This window comes from Armigeres subalbatus, chromosome 1 (assembly GCF_024139115.2).
Source record: "Armigeres subalbatus isolate Guangzhou_Male chromosome 1, GZ_Asu_2, whole genome shotgun sequence".
Classification (NCBI taxonomy): Eukaryota; Metazoa; Arthropoda; class Insecta; order Diptera; family Culicidae; genus Armigeres; species Armigeres subalbatus.
In genome coordinates this window covers 85,263,016-85,281,178 of record NC_085139.1, presented here as the reverse complement: position 1 = coordinate 85,281,178, position 18,163 = coordinate 85,263,016, and positions in this window count along the sequence as shown.

Genomic DNA, 18,163 nt, shown 5'->3' with positions numbered 1-18,163 from the left:
ATTCAATTCAAAGTCTGACAAATAGGTCTCAAAGGTACGGTCGCTTTTACAAGCTGTGCGCTTTAACCCTTAATGTAGTAAGATACACTGATGTAAGTGGGTAAATGGAGTAAGTTTAAAAAAATCGATCTCGTTCCGCTCAATCATGGTACCCCTACCTTTTTTCTCGACCACTGCCATTAATGTGACCCCTGCTAGTCGGTCTTTTCTTCCCGTGTTAAAATGGGAGGCTGCCCCTGAACTGCATTAGATTAGGCTGTTTTAACTTATGCGGACATTTTGAACCAGCAGATCAAATTGCGTGATTCTCCTTTTGCTATAAAAAGATTCTTGTTCTTTAGTGTGGATACCTTCCGTAGCTCAGCGATAAGGCATATGGCTTTGTGCGAAGCATACCATGCTTAAGGTGACTGAAATCGAGTCTCTATACCTACAAGTTGCAGTTGGGTTGCAAATTTTCTCGCCTTTCCGAAGCATGGAAATCGTACACTTAATAACTCTGGATATGCTTAATAGATACTAAGCTAAGAGACTGTTAGTGTTTCAGTTGTGAGATGAGATTTCAATAGATAGAAAGAGGCTATCCTGTTTGGGATAAAGTCATTTGATATTAATGTCTAATGTTAATGGCCTAATGTTTGTTTGACATAACGCAATGAAAATGATCTTATTTCCAATGATCATATTCTTTACGCAACTTAAAACTGGACTTCAACATCGACTTCGTGATATTTACAATGAAGAAGGCAAGAAGCATGCTTTCAAAGAAGGCACCAACAATCCATCATCCAGAGCAATCGCGTATATTTAAAGAAGGAATCATCTCCTCCGTTTTTGCATTGCTCCGTGCTTTGAAAGAAGGCATCATCAACTCTTTTATATTATCCCTAGCCATTGCGTAATTTGAAAGAAAGAATAGTCTCCCCTCTCCCTTTCGCATTGTACCGAGCAAACGCGTAAAGAAAGCCTACATCACGCGTTTCGCCTTATCTCGAGCGACCGTTTGATTTAAAAAGTTGAGCGAACGAAAATTCAATAAAATAGAATTACTTTTGCTTTCACTTTTTGGGGAATAATACGTTCTAAGGAATGGTCTCCTGGGAATTAGTAAATATATTAAGCTAAGTGTGACTGACGATACAAAATTTTCAGATGTTTCATACAAAAAGGTGACAAAGGGGGGAGGGGGTCGAAAATAATCGTTTTAAGCGTTACGTAATTAAAGGATCTTTCCATATTGTAATTAGGCCGATACAAATATTAAATTTATTTTATGTCCGACAGCTCTTGGAATGTGCGAGGGGGGGGGGGGGTGATGGAATAAAAAAAATAACAAGGAAACAAAAAAAAAGTTCAAAATGCAATTATTTCATGGAAAATTTTAAATTTTAATGGAAAATGATAGCAAATAATGCCCGGAGAAAGCAACGAATATAAATATTAGTAAGAGATTTATCCAGTAGTGAATTTAGTACAAACTTTATTAAATTTAAAAAATACTGGAACTTATTTTTGTATGAATTTTGTTTTTTTTTTTGAGAAAATACTGTTTTTGCTAATGAACTCTAAGTAAACTGTTGAATCCATAACACCAAAATTTCCCATAACCCATAACACCAAAGCACTGCTAGGATTAAAAGCTTTTAATCAATAGGGGAAATGGTCAGATGTACTTCTGAAATCACATATGTGTTGTTTGAACATGGTTGTTTCATGACGTTCTTGCATAGGCTCGGAATTGCAGACTTCCCGGACTATAGAATACTTAGGTGACGTCTGAAGTAGAATCGGTGGAGCACGCCATATAAGGCATGCTCACGATCCTAAAATTATTGGAATGCCATGCTACTTGATAGCGACCTCGGACAGAGGATGAGAGAGGATGCAATGGACGCTAAACTCAACCATACAATAAATATGCGCGGATGAGATGCGGGGGTTTCTGTATAGTCGTAAGGAGGTCATTTCGGCTCATGGACGGCGATTGGGCGCTTCCAGACCCCTACACGATCTGAGGTGTCTGGTTGCAGATTTTCGTTTACCTTACTCCAAGCAAAGGTACGATACACTGAAAATAACCTTGCTTTTCGAGAGTTACAGTTCCAAGTAATACATTCTTCCAAACATTTCCAAAATAAATCTCTATTGCTTTGTAAAAATAGCTAATCAGAGTTACACAATACATAGGCTGTATGGCAAATTGGCTTCCTTCTCAGCCCCATATACATGTGGTATTTATAAACTGGGATCCAATCGTCTCTCACAGCCACTCTCGTTTTCTGAGCACTTTTTGGGAGACATAGGGCCAACGTAAAAGATCTCCATCCTTGAATTGGGCCCTGATTCCTATTGGCTTCATTTATTTCTCTGTTAGGGTTTCGTCGCCGCTCTTACGTGGTGTATGGAAGGCCTACGTCCATTCACACTGTGGAGTTGCTGTTGATATCGGATTTCGATGGCATCGTCGATGGGACTCAACATTCAGAATCCAGTTGTGAGACCACCAGGTCCGAGTTGTAAAACGTTGACATCGGTTGATGAATACTTACAAATCTAAGAGATCTCTGCTAATGCGTACCATGTATCACTGACGTATAACATTACAGATTCTACATTAGAGTTGAGTATTCGGGGTTTGGTGCATTGCCTATTCCGCCACCCAACGTTGACTGGTTTTGGTTTTCGACCTTCTCCACTGTTTTCCCGGCTACCGTGGAGTTGGAGTTGTTCACATCCAATGAATCGGTGTTGTTGATGTTGACGAGAGGGGAGCGTTCAACCAGGTCATTCAATTTACTCCACTGTTGCGTTAGTACTGCAGTAGCGTCATCTGGGTCGAAGTAGTATGATTACTCTATGGTGGTGGGCCGCAAGAGCGGCCCATGATTTCGTCGAATTCTATGGGCAATTTCAACAGAGATATAATACATCCAGCCTTGCCTCACTTTAGCGATTATATTATGACGGACTCTGGATTTTGTCCAGACCCTTGTCCAGATCTCTCTTGCTTCTAGTGACGCCCCTCAGTTTTTCGTGATTCAGACGATCGAAGACTTTTTCGTGGTCAATCAGTACCAAATGGAGGGACTTTTGAAATTCATCAAATATACTATTTTAATATATTATATTTGAATTCATTGACCTGCTCCAGGGTGGTGCAAAGCATGGCAGTATGGATCTCACATGATCATCCGGGTGGAATCTTGCCTGCTACTGTCGGAGAATTGTCAACCTTCCCAATATCTGAATTAGGATAAGTCGTCAAAAGTGGTCTTAGTGATCGAACCAATGTTTCAGCTGATCAGTTGGATCGGTGAGTGACTGACATGTCTTGTCTTTCTCTGGCACCCACGGATTTGTCCTTGCTCCAATCAGGCGTCGTGAAATATCGTAGAGGAGGGGATTATCACCGGTTGTTGCGGCTTTCCTACCATCGTTAACCGGGGAGTCAACTCATGCCCACCTCTCCCGTATGTAGCCAACAGCGTTTGACTTACTTATCTAGAGCCGCTTTTAGTTGTCAGGGCTAGTATTAGGCTTCTCTGGAAATGGATCAGCTGAAAATGGAGACGGTGCCTTCTTGAGTTCGTAATGAACGCAGTGGTGACAGCGTGGTCGACTATCATCTTATAATTGGCAAGATCCGATCACGCATTTTTCACGGGAGAATTCACTCGGGTGTCGATTCACCATAGACCGACTAGAAGATTCAGCTGTGAAGAGATCGTTCGTTGAAGAATATGGAACTCAGGTAGTGGATGTTCTGGAAGGTGGTAGCGTAGAATACTTTTATCGAATCCAACGGGATCAACTTGGATGAGCTGCGCACTCAGCGAATAGAATGGATAACAGATGTAACTCGACTGGAGATTAAGAAGCATATAGAATCAAAAGCTGAGGAACGGGAAGAATCAGAGGAGTAAAGTACGAGTCCCGTCTACGGTATGTATCTCTGTAAGTGGGAGTCGGGCGTTGCTGCAGATAGCACAGGCTGGCGTGGGTGGACATGCTGGCCGATGAAGAAGAAATGGCTGCAACGACTTGGAAAGTTGATGTGTTGGTTCGATCACTTCAAACAGCTTCTTCAAATCTCAGCCAGCGTTCTTCAAAAAACAGGAAATCTAAAGGCGCCCCCAAGGTCGATTGGAAGTTGGTGGAGGAGAACCTATGCTGTCTGTGATGTCTGTCTGAATCATAAAAATCTGTTTGGCGCCCAGGGATGCAAGGGGTTTTCAAATAGGGCCAGAGCTTTGTCTGACCTCATCTGGGTATATGAGTATACCATCTGGGTATATGGGTATACCTCATCGCTAAGGGTATGCGATAACACACTTTTTCCTAACGAAACGAAACGAAACGAAATTTAAAATGTCTGTTGTTTCGAAACGAAACGAAACGAAATATAGATTTACTTTCGACACTTTGAAACGAAACGAAACCAAGGTTCATTTAATGGGAGGAGGTTCGGTTGTGGCACCCCTATGTATCTTTTGACAGATAAGAGATGCTGTCATTCTGACAACCGTCATTTGTTTGCTATTGTAGCATGATGTTTTGTGCTCAATATCAAACCGGATGGGCATCTCTACTTTGAATTAGAAACAAATCAATTTGTTGAACAAGAAAAACAACACGAAAATTTGTTTTGAACTTTTACAAATTGTCATAAATTGAAGTGATTTAATTCAAAAAGTGACTTCTAATGCATATTTATACAGTAAATTTAATCTATTTTGAGGCTCAATGATGATTGCTATCAAAATTTCAGTTCGAATTTTTTTTTTCTTCACTTTCCAAAAAGGCTACGAAATTCGGTTGTGGGCACCCTTATTGGTTCGGTTATGGGCACAAAAGGGTGCCCACAAACGAACCTCCTCCCTTATTGAGTCAAAAGTCAAAATTAGAAAATGAATGCTTAGATTTTTTTTACTTAGTGGGATACTCAATTATGTATCCATATCTGCCAGGCGTATACGCATATTGAGAATTGATGTTACTAGACCAACATTTGAAAAAGACGTAACAGCCAAAACTTATTCCTTCTTATTCTTCAGAGGCCCGCACGTAGGATACGTGTGCGTTGCGTTTGACACATTTCCCATGGGAAAACTGTCAAACGCAACGCAAACGTATCCTATGTGCGGGGCTTTTTCGTCTACATAATATATAGCACACATTTGCTCACTAGAAGAATCCTGTGCACCTTTCTAAAATAAACAAAGATATGTATTTCAGATTGAATTTCACAGAGCCATAGTCTTATATACAATCAGCTCGACGAACTGAGCTATTGTCTGTGTGTCCCAGGAGGGTGAAACGCCTGTCATCCGCGGTACGATGGCGCTCTACCCAACATCGTTTTTGGTACTTCTGTTTTTTGGTACCCAGTTCATGGGTAGTATACCCGAATTCAACCATCATTTTGGGTGATTGGTTTGTACGCAGTTAGTGCTAATTATCGGCAATAAGTTTCTCCTGGCGAAAACTTACAATTAGTTGAGGTACATCGAGCCTTTTGTGTTTGTATGGCTTCTTTATGTCGAAAAATAGCTCGTCGATACTTCCGAAGTTTTGTTATCATGTATTAAACGAAATTAAAACAAAAACATTGTACGCCATATAGTGAATGAATGGTGGGTAGGCGTATTAGCCTTCTCTTCAGTCCCCTGGTGTGTCCCAATGCCAATGCCAATGAGAATAGCTGTTATGGCCAGTATGAGCTGAAAGCAATCATAAGTAAAGAACTTTCAGCAATTTTAATAATCTTTCAACCCGTTCCGGATTTTTTTTTTTGAGATTCCATGCAAACATCTAGAAATGCCCACAAATCTGTAATGTTCCTTACATATTGTGCAAATAGTCAAAGAAGAGGTTAGCTTGATTAACTTTACACATCGTAGTTGCTAATCATGAATGGCCGAGAAACAGAAAATATGCACAGCTCACCAATTAAATAATATTCTTGGGATACAAAAAAGTTATTCTTATTGTATACTTTCTTCGGAGTTTTCTATCCATAATGAATAACAATGCTGGCCACGTCCTTATAGGCAATTTAGGATTAGGAGAGGAAAATTAGTTTAACACTGATTGTTATAAGATACTGAGAAATGGTCTGCATCTCCGTGAGCGCTACGAGAAAGGAATCGTTGGTTAGTTGAGAAGGTAATTCATGTGAAGCCCCTTGGTAAGCGACTAAATATTTATTGTAAACGAAGTTATTTGAAAACAAGATGACGAAAACTGTGTTTCAAACCAATCTAACGCAAGACCAATGTGGTTCGTTTGATAAGCTTCTACAACACGATCGATTCCTCACTAAATAATTTTGTACTATTCGATGCAGACATTTGTTTTATCACTTCGCACTCTCTCACACTAGCAGGCGTGATCAGCATCAACACGATCGATTGCACACTGGTTAAACAAATTTCTGCTACGCGAGGTAGATTTTTTTTTCAATTCGCGTTCTCCAGGACTAGCTGCCGTCCTATGATCAGCAGCAACACGATCGGTTCCGCATTCATATTGTGCAAATAGTAAAAAAATATCACAAAATTTAAATTTGAATCTTAGAAACACTGAAGACGTTTTATAGAAGAAAACTACATACGTATTTGTCGACTAAGAATGGGGTTTTGGAGTATGCGTTAATAGAAAAATTTGTATAACCTTAAAAACAACTTCACGGTTTTGTTCAGCGGCGCAGCCAAAATTGTTGATAATATAAAGTATGGTTCAAGTTTAAATTTGTTTCGAAATTCCGCGGAATTCCGTTAAATTTCGTTAGAAGCTAGTTTTTTCTAGCGAATTTTTTGTAATTATACGAAACGAAACGAAATCAAGAAATCAGATTTCGCCATGCTCAAATTCCGCGGAATTTCGTTTCGAACCACCTAAAACGAAATTTTTCGAAATACCGCATATACTTATCAAATACCGATAACAATAGATGTTCGAAAACGTGGATGGAAATGGGTCGGCCATATATTGCAAAGGAGCTTATACGGAATCTGTAAGGATAGGATAAAGAATATTTATGTCGATACAGATAAATGCTCGTATTTTCATTGAAAATACTCTTGGGACACATTTATGGTCTGTGAATATTATATTATGTATCAAGATAAAAACAGTAATGCATAAAGTTCAAAATATAAAAAATAAAAAATAAAATAAAATTTTTCACCTCCTCAATATTTTGGGAAATTTGAAGGGGGGGGGGGGTTGACATAAAATAAATTTAATATTTGTATCGGCCTTATAATTCAAATAAATTTCAATAAAATAATAATAACTATTCTGAAAGAATTTTAATTTATCTGATGTTATATTATTTTCTTCCGTGTTTCCGCCTTTTGTTAAAGTCCCAATTTCAGAAATCCAGTAATCTTTCATGGTATGAAAATCACCATGAACTTATTTCCATGAGTTTAGTTCATGATTTCACATATTATTTTTATGTAGCGCATCCAATGTTTTACGATTTGGTTGTTAAGATTGAAAAATTAAAAAAAAAAAAAGCTGAACATGAGGATCGAACTCGAGTCCATGGCGCTGCTTCCCGGCCGTCCTTGCTTCTTGCGAATGAAACATTTGAAGTGTAACTGGTTATACATTTTATCGATCGAATGGCATTGTAGAGTACCTTAGAGTTCCTTAAATCATAAACTGTAATCGTGATTCCGGCAAATGCTGGGTAAAGCGTACCATTGGTCCTTCGCGTACCTGAAAAAATAAAATAGACCCCATTTCGAGGTCCTTACCCAGCAACTCCTATCCCTACCTCCTCGTAACGCTGGCCGGGATACGAGCAACCTTAGGGAAGATCGTGTAACCAACCCCGGTGGGAACTATGGTCGTATGCTGACAGGGAAGGGGGCATTTTCTCCTCTCCGGAGGCGCAAATGTGATTGAGCGTCTGTTCTCCATGTTAGAAGCGGCTCACAACAGCATATGTTCACCATGTGAAGGGCGGATGATCATCGGTCGATTGCCAGCGAGGGACTCTAAAACAATGTGCATATCCTGCTGCATCGTGAATGCAGCCCCTCAACGCGATGTAGGTAGAATAACACTGAATCAACCGCATCTCTCCATCCTCGGATACGCCCCACGCTCGCCAAGTCGCTCGTTAATAGCAAATTATTTATATGATTTTTATTATAGTTTTCAGTACAGAAATCTGTAAAATCTGTAATTTTGCTAAAATCTGTATATCTGTATATACAGATTCTTGGTCACCATTCTACCCCAAAATCTGTAAAATACAGAATAATCTGTATATGTGGCAACCCACGTGCGTCTATCGTCGCCAAGATCTGTCGCAAGAAGAACAATGAAAGCTTTCTCGCACGCTCTCGTCGGCCTCCTTCGTTTTCGTAGAAGCTTTCGGCAAACGAACAAACGGTTCAAGCAAAAGATATTTTAGTTACTAGATCAAGATTGTCGCTGTCGTCGCTGTCCGCAACATCTTTTGCTGGTGAGGATAGGGGAGCTAAATGTCAAAGAAGGAAAATCCATACGATTTGACAGGTATGTACCACACATGTTTCGGACAGCAGAACAAAGGGAACCGAAGCGACAATCTTTATCTAGTAACTAAAATATCTTTTGTTCAAGCTGTCATTTTTCACAACATTCGATGAAACTGTTTGAACACTTAAAACAAAATATACTTATTATTTATCAAAACTGTACCAAATATAAGAGAACGATAAGAAATTCAAATTACTGTTCTAATTTTTTTTACAATCTAAATCACATCCACCACATAACCCTATAACTAGAGACCGGCAGAGTGAAATTGTGAAAATAATACTGCCATCACATGAACGTTTAGTTTGCTTCTTCTGGATGAAAAATGTAAACATACACACGAACAGACATCACCTCGGTTTGTCGAGCTGAGTCGATGGGTATATAAAACTATGGGTCACCAGGCCTTCTATCAAAAGTTCATTTTTGGAGTAATCGTATAGCCTTTCGGTACAACTCTTTTGTACGAGAAAGGCAAAACATATAAATTTATCGTCTAGGGAAATCCTCCGAGATAGCCGAATGTCACAATCTTATAGTATGAACATAGTTTAGATCCTGGGACATTATACCCTATCTCATTGAACAGCAAAAGAAGATTTCCATCATCAAAAGAGATCACTATCGCCATTCCAAATGATGCGCATTCATAGCTGGAAAGATTGTCGTACATCACATCACATCACATGTTTCCAGCATGGGGAGAGATGAATGACAGCAATAGGACACATTAGTTCGGCACTGCCCAGTAAAAGTAGGTCGATCTTGATAATTCGTTGCACTTGGATGCGATTCAGACTGCGAAATGAAAAGTAACTGACACGCCAACGAAAACAAACAGGTTACCTCTTCTAGGCATTTGCAAGGGTATTGCTTGGCGATTAGCTGTAGTCATCTCTCGGCTTAGTACTCAGATGCATTTCCACAGCTAATATTGTTTGGCAATTACACTGCTCAGAGTCTCTTTCTCTTTTCAATAACATCGGGTCTCACAACTGAAACAATGAACGTTTATTCCGTTCATAGGTGTATCTTATGACCATATGACCATTCAAATGAAAATTTACTAGTCCGAACCCTCCACCTCCGGCTTGGTAAAACCTCCACCTTTACCGAGTAGGGTAACTGAGATTTCACAGTTACTTCACAATAGTATTTACGATTTTACGTAGTAGTAAAATAACCTGGCAGAAGGAACGGTCCAGCTTACTGATGATTCAAACCGAGCAGATGTTTTTCATATGTGGTTTGATAGTCTTGTTGATTTTCTGTAATTATGGGAATTGTGTAAGCGTTTGTAATAGGTGACACGTGGAACTCGTTTTGTACGTCTCGCCGAAATGTGTTTAATAAACTTATGCAAGTTAGTTGCATTTCCGTTGAGGTTTCCGGTGAAATCAAACCGATTGAAGGGACTCTGCTTCTGTATCCTTCTTTGAGCGGTAATCGTCAAAACCAAGCAAACCAAGTAGGCACACGATGTTAATGATTTATTCGGTTTTGTCATAACTGGCACTCGTGTTTGGTGGCATGTTCTATTCTGCGCTTATATACTCCCATAAGTGAGAAAGAATAATATCATACAAAATTCGTATTGGAAATTTGTTCTACAAAACTTTGTAGAACCGTGAGTACGTCGATATTTTGATACCAGGGGTTGGGTCTTACGACAGGATTAGACGTCGCACAATGGGGAAATCTGATTTCAAAGGTGGAAAAAATTGATAACTTTCTTCACGAACAACTTACAGAAGAGATCAAGAGCTTATTCGAAAGGGAATTTTGCAAAGAATTCAGTGAGTGCTGTTTCATGGATGTGGAACGCTTTTGTATGTAGTTATTGAGCTCGTTTTGCCCTAATGCCCCATATATCGCGAGCTCCCAAGTTATTTGTCAGTTTATCTTGAGGACATTGTTCTAAAATTGTGTTTATCTCTTCACTGTGGATCCACAGAAAGGCACTAAATATATTTTGTTGGTAAAAGTTGGAAATTTAAGGGATTTTGGGGTCAAATAAGCATCAAAGTGCATTTTATGTGCAATTTTCATGTATTCTGTAAAAAATAGTAATATTTACAGATAAGTGTTGATATTATTGTCTCAAAGTGTTGAACAGATATTGACAAATGTTTGCCGAACAAAATCAATGAAATAAATCGTTTCACAAATGTTTTATTTGGTTATTTATTGAGTAAAAAACGATTTTTAAAAACTTTTGAATAGCACCGATGCCAAACATTTCCAAACCATACCCGATAGCACAACTAGACAAGAATAGTCATATGTTATGAGTCTTGATGTGATCATAGATAGGAGGTGATGGGAGATACTCTTTTTTCTTACCTTTTTGCCCAAATTCCCCTATGAAACAATTTAGCTCAGTGATTCTGAGCAAGGAAATGATGTAGTAATGTTAATTTAATTGCTGTTTTCCAATGATATAATGAAAATAACAAATAATCATATAATTCATTAAAAATATTGAATTATAAGGGATTTAGGGGTCATACAGCTCATTTAATGTAACTTTTTATACAAAATAGGATAACTTTTCTCACGAGCGACTCACAGATAAGGTTAAGGGCTTATTCGAAAGCGAAATTTCCAAGAAATTCAGTGAGTGATGTTTTATAGACATGAGACACTTCTGTATGTAGTTATTGAGCTGGTTTTGCCCCAATGTCCCATACATAAATTTTTTTCATATTTTGGTACTTTTATCTTTCAAAAATTACACTGAAATTCTGTTTTCCTCTTCATTTTAGATCCATACATAGCGCTATACATGCTTTGTTGGTAAAAGTTGGAAATTTAAGGGATTTTGGGGTCAAACAACTATTAAATTGCTTTTTACGTGACCTTTTCATGTATTCTGTAAAAATAATTAAAAATATTATTATTCTACCAAAACGTTCTACAGACATTGATAAATGTTTGCGAAACAATTACTAATAAAGTAACTCATTTCGCAAGTGTTTTATTTGTGATTTATTGGGTAAAACCTGATTTTTTAAATGCTTCTGAAAAGTGCCGATGTCAATCATTCCCAAACCATACCCATTTGCACAACTAGATAAGAGTAAATATTCTAGTCGATGTGATAATATATAGTAATAGATAGGAAATATTCTTTTCCCATGACGTTTCACCCAAATTCCCCTTATGAAATGATATTGCTCAATGATTCTGGGTTAAGAAAAGATGGAGTAACATTGATTAAATTTGTAGATTCGTAGAACAAATATTCGTAGATTGCATTGAAAAAAAATCCAAGGGTTCAGGGCTCATAACCTTTTTTTTAAATACATATTTGATGATTTTTTTTTGCTTATTTGTCCAAAAATGCCTTAAAAATCCATTTTTAATATAATATATGGATATTTGTTTTTTTTTATGGTATCAATTTCTGTTAAAAAAATTATGACAATAATATCAGTTATTATCTGTAAATATCTGAATAATAAATAGGCTGTAGATTTCGCCAAAATTGGCCATATATAGAGCTACATCAATGCTTACAAGTTTTTAAATCACCATATATCAACCCTAAATGATCATTCGACGTAATATAGTGCAAATGATTTCTTGGGTATTATTATTTTTTACAGAATACATGAAAAATTTACATAGATGCAGTTCGATGATTATTGGACCCCAAAATCCCTTAAATTTCCAACTTTTTCCAACAAAATATGTATAGCGCTATGTATGGATCTACAATGAAGAGGAAAACAGAATTTCAGTGTAATTTTTGAAAGATAAAAGTACCAAAATATAAAAAAAATTGATGCATGGGATGCATTGGGGCGAAACCAGCTCAATAACTACATACAGAAGTGTCTCATGTCAATAAAACATCACTCACTGAATTTCTTGGAAATTTCGCTTTCGAATAAGCCCTTAACCTTATCTATGAGTCGCTCGTGAGAAAAGTTATCCTATTTTGTATAAAAAGTTACATTAAATGAGCTGTATGACCCCTAAATCCCTTATAATTCAATATTTTTAATGAATTATATGATTATTTGTTATTTTCATTATATCATTGGAAAACAACAATTAAATTAACATTACTACATCATTTCCTTGCTCAGAATCACTGAGCTATATTGTTTCATAGGGGAATTTGGGCAAAAAGGTAAGAAAAAAGAGTATCTCCCATCACCTCCTATCTATGATCACATCAAGACTCATAACATATGACTATTCTTGTCTAGTTGTGCTATCGGGTATGGTTTGGAAATGTTTGGCATCGGTGCTATTCAAAAGTTTTTAAAAATCGTTTTTTACTCAATAAATAACCAAATAAAACATTTGTGAAACGATTTATTTCATTGATTTTTGTTCGGCAAACATTTGTCAATATCTGTTCAACACTTTGAGACAATAATATCAACACTTATCTGTAAATATTACTATTTTTTACAGAATACATGAAAATTGCACATAAAATGCACTTTGATGCTTATTTGACCCCAAAATCCCTTAAATTTCTAACTTTTACCAACAAAATATATTTAGTGCCCTTCTGTGGATCCACAGTGAAGAGATAAACACAATTTTAGAACAATGTCCTTAAGATAAACTGACAAATAGCTTGGGAGCTCGCGAAATATGGGACATTAGGGCAAAACGAGCTCAATAACTACATACAAAAGCGTTCCACATCCATGAAACAACACTCACTGAATTCTTTGCAAAATTCCCTTTCGAATAAGCTCTTGATCTCTTCTGTAAGTTGTTCGTGACGAAAGTTATCAATTTTTTCCACCTTTGAAATCGGATTTCCCCATTGTGCGTCGGCTTAAAAAGTGAAGAAACCCTAACTAAGGGTCTTTCAGAGTTCATTTTGTGCTAAGAGCCCAGCGGCCAGCGAGTTCGCCGGACCTGAACTCGTGAACTGTCCGAAGTAAGGCTTGTGCGCGATAAAATCTGGACACCTTTACACACGTATAACTTTCTAAATACATCATCAACGAGTAAAATAGTTTGTAGAGTGATTAATATATGTCCTTACATACTGAAAATTTATTCTTATAACTGTTACAAGTACTCAGTGAATGATGGCGTCGAAGAAATTGGAGATTCGAAAAGCAATTGTGTACAGCGCCAGGGATGCCAGATTTGAAGACATTTGAATCTCTGTGAAGTCATTTATTTCATGAAGACATTTTGAAGACTTTTTAAAATATTTGAAGACTTACCTTCTTATTTAAAGATACTTGAAGACAATCAATAAGCCAGCGAATAGAAAATATAATTTGATGACTAGCTTATAAATTTTGTGACTTCTATATGCAGATCATATAAATATTTCAAACGTTATACATAATAGACTAATGTTTCTTAAAATTTCAAACGTAAAAATACATTTACACTAGCCGGTTGATAAGGTTGACAATTGCAACACATTTTAGTTATATACTGGTAAAAAATTCCCGATGGCAACATTCGTTTAAATTTTCCTTGGTAGCGGTGGCGTTTTCGACGTGTCTGCTAAAAAGGTATTTCGATCATTGTATCAGAACGCAATGACCAATCTAATTTATTTCAAACGACAAAAAAAGACAGAATTTTACTATAAGTTGTTGGGCTAGAACAATTCCTTCCCCTCGGATATGTTACCTTGCCGCGGTGGGTCGGCTTACGCCATTAGCACTGATATGGTAACCAAAGACATATCCTGTCTTGGTGGTATCACATGTTGACTATTTTTGTTTGGTGTCGCGTGTCATATCTGGCATTGACGCACCAATCTACGGCATATGCATGTAATCCGACAGACATCGTGTCTTGGAGCCTTGAATGGTAGTGCAGTCAGGCAGAGGCCTTTTTCATCAGTGATAATGATGTGAGTTCTCTTCTTTTCGGCAATACTTTTCTGATGCGTTCCCTGTGACGATGAGTCGTAGCCACGCTTATACTTAGCTAGCTAGGCATTTATTGATACACAATGTATTCAAGACATTCGTAGGGAAATGACTACTGGATTCACTGAGTAGAAGTTTTTTTGAAACTTGGAACGTTGTGCCAGTCTTATTTTGTTATGTCTCACTTCGAAGAGCCATAATAAAAAATACCACACATTATAATGATGGTATATGAATAATCTTATGACGGCTTCATTCTCGATAATTTTTACTAATAGTAGGGAATAGGCGTGATGAAGCTTTACTTTGCCACCGAAAAGTGAATCCTATAGCTGACTCATAGCTGATCATTAGTACATTATAGATATTGACAGTTTATAAACGATTAAGCTACTTCTTAGAACATAATAATAGTCTTAGACTACCTTGACAATAACAAACACAATAAAATAGACCAAATGCACGAACAGTTTCCACTTTTTACAAGACATAACTTACATTGTGTTTGATAGTATTGACAAAGAACAAAAACCATAAAGAACCAATAACTTGGGTAAACAAAGTAATTCGAGGAACCCATACTTCATACCTTCTGACCATAAAGATAAAAATGACATCGAACACATCAATCTATATAATTAAGAATGAGATAATGGGAGAGAATATCTATTAAAGTTGTAAATATAATGTCTTTTGAGCCAGTTCAACAGTGTCTTAATGGACGACATGATCCTTGTACGGCTGGAAAACTGCTTCTAAAGTTATTAGCTTGTCATTTTTTATAAATCGGGAATTGAACAGTTTCTTATATTTGATGAAAAAACTTCCGTCTCAGTTTCTACGACGAAGCATTGGGCAGCATGTTCCATGTGAGTCGGATAAACTGCTTCGGTTGATTTTGAACGCGTACAATGACAATAGACGTCTAAATAGCATAAAAACTGGCTGAATAATGTGACTCTGACAAGAAAATGACAAACATGACTTTAAACGATTACGATGTTAGTTAGCATGAGATCTCTCTGACTATCTATGAACATAATTTCCTCTGATTCAGTTGCAACAGCGTCTTCTTGGACGACATGTTCCGTGTACGGCTGGCAAACTGCTTCGAACGGAATTATGCAACGGTATCATCAAAGGCCTGGTGCAGAGGTTTCTACTCTATTCAGAGTCCCGCCAGTAAACCTTCACAAAATAAAAGTTCTTGGGCTAGAACCATTTTTTTTAAATTTATTTATAATTCATCTGATCTTTTCGATGTTCCCAGTATACCTGTCGAGAAAAAGAATAAATTTTGAAGAACTCGATGATTTTTCCGTGGATTTAAAAAAAAATTATGAAATTCTTTTTAAAAAATTAATTCGTGTAAAATAAGGAGAATTGGGTCCCAAAGCCCTACCTCGTTTATGATTGCAAACGATAGTCAGGAATACTTGAACCGAAGTTATAAAAAATCTGGTGAAAGTCTAAATCAGTAAAAATAATATTTTTTATTTAAGACATATTAAGGCAAATTTTGGGCTGTGCAACATTTCAGAACGAATGAACCGTCAGCGTCATATTTTAACTATCAAAGGTTGAGTCAAGTGCCCTGCGGTGTTTTGATTCATTTCATTTATTTAGTTTACATCTAAACAGATAACACTGAATCAACAATTTGACGCCACAATACACGGTTCGAGGCCGCATCTCTCCATCCTCGGATACGCCCCACGCTCGCCAAGTCGTTTTGCACCTGGTCTGCCCATCTCGCTCGCTGCGCTCCACGCCGTCTCGTACCTGCCGGATCGGAAGCGAACACCATCTTTGCAGGGTTGCTGCCCAGCATTCTTGCAACATGTCCTCCCCATCGTATCCTTCCGGCTTTAGCTACCTTCTGGATACTGGGTTCGCCGTAGAGCTGGGCGAGCTCATGGTTCATTCTTCGCCGCCACACACCGTCTTCTTGCACACCGCCAAAGATGGTCCTAAGCACCCGTCTCTCGAATACTCCGAGTGCTTGCAAGTCCTCCTCGAGCATTGTCCATGTTTCATGTCCGTAGAGGACAACCGGTCTTATTAGCGTCTTGTACATGACACATTTGGTGCGGTGGCGAATCTTTTTCAACCGCAGTCTCTTCTGGAGCCCGTAGTAGGCCCGACTTCCACAGATGATGCGCCTTCGTATTTCACGACTAACGTTGTTGTCAGCCGAGGATCCGAGGTAGACGAATTCCTCAACCACCTCGAAGGTATCCCCGTCTATCGTAACACTGCTTCCCAGGCGGGCCCTGTCGCGCTCGGTTCCGCCCACAAGCATGTACTTTGTCTTTGACGCATTCACCACCAGTCCAACTTTTGTTGCTTCACGTTTCAAGCGAGTGTACAGTTCTGCCACCTTTGCAAATGTTCGGCCGACAATGTCCATGTCATCCGCGAAGCAAATAAATTGACTGGATCTGTTGAAAATCGTACCCCGGCTGTTACATCCGGCTCTCCGCATGACACCTTCTAGCGCAATGTTGAACAACAGGCACGAAAGTCCATCACCTTGTCTTAGTCCCCGGCGCGATTCGAACGAACTGGAGTGTTCGCCCGAAATCTTCACACAGTTTTGCACACCATCCACCGTTGCTTTGATCAGTCTGGTAAGCTTCCCAGGGAAGCTGTTCTCGTCCATAATTTTCCATAGTGATCCCCGGTGATGCATATTATTTTGATTCATTTCATTCACTAGCTGAGCAGCCAGACTCTATGGTTGAGAGTTCAGTGATCTGGTGGAAAAGAGTTCCTCTCATAAGAACGGACAAATCATTTCACCAGATCTAGTCAACTCGTAACCAAAAGAGAGCTGCAACAGCGAGAACTCCTGACCAAGACCTATTCCCGTAGCTAGACTCTATAATTGGACGGTGTGTGATCTGGTGGAAAAGAGTTCCTCTCGTTAGATCGGACAAATCATTCCGCCAAATCAGTCCACCGCTGAATTAAAAGAGAGCTACTTTGTGTGGAACCCAATATCCTTTTCCAGTGAGGTAACCAGACTCTATTACGGAATGGTGTGTGTAATTTCGCGGAAAAGAGTTCCTCTCATAAGAACGGACAAATCATTCCGCCAAATCTATTCACCAATCAGTGAAAAGAGAGCTACCGTGGTCCATTCTTTTCTAATAGCCAGCCTCTATCAATGAGAGTTAATTGATTTTTCCGTTCCAATGAGAGGAGCTCTATTTCGCAAAATCACTTAACTCTCATTGATAGAGGCTGGCTATTAGAATAGAATGGACCACGGTAGCTCTCTTTTCACTGATTGGTGAATAGATTTGGCGGAATGATTTGTCCGTTCTTATGAGAGAAACTCTTTTCCGCGAAATTACACACACCATTCCGTAATAGAGTCTGGTTACCTCACTGGAAAAGGATATTGGGTTCCACACAAAGTAGCTCTCTTTTAATTCAGCGGTGGACTGATTTGGCGGAATGATTTGTCCGATCTAACGAGAGGAACTCTTTTCCACCAGATCACACACCTTCCAATTATAGAGTCTAGCTACGGGAATAGGTCTTGGTCAGGAGTTCTCGCTGTTGCAGCTCTCTTTTGGTTACGAGTTGACTAGATCTGGTGAAATGATTTGTCCGTTCTTATGAGAGGAACTCTTTTCCACCAGATCACTGAACTCTCAACCATAGAGTCTGGCTGCTCAGCTAGTGAATGAAATGAATCAAAATAATATGCATCACCGGGGATCATGGCCTTCCGGCATAAGGGTTCG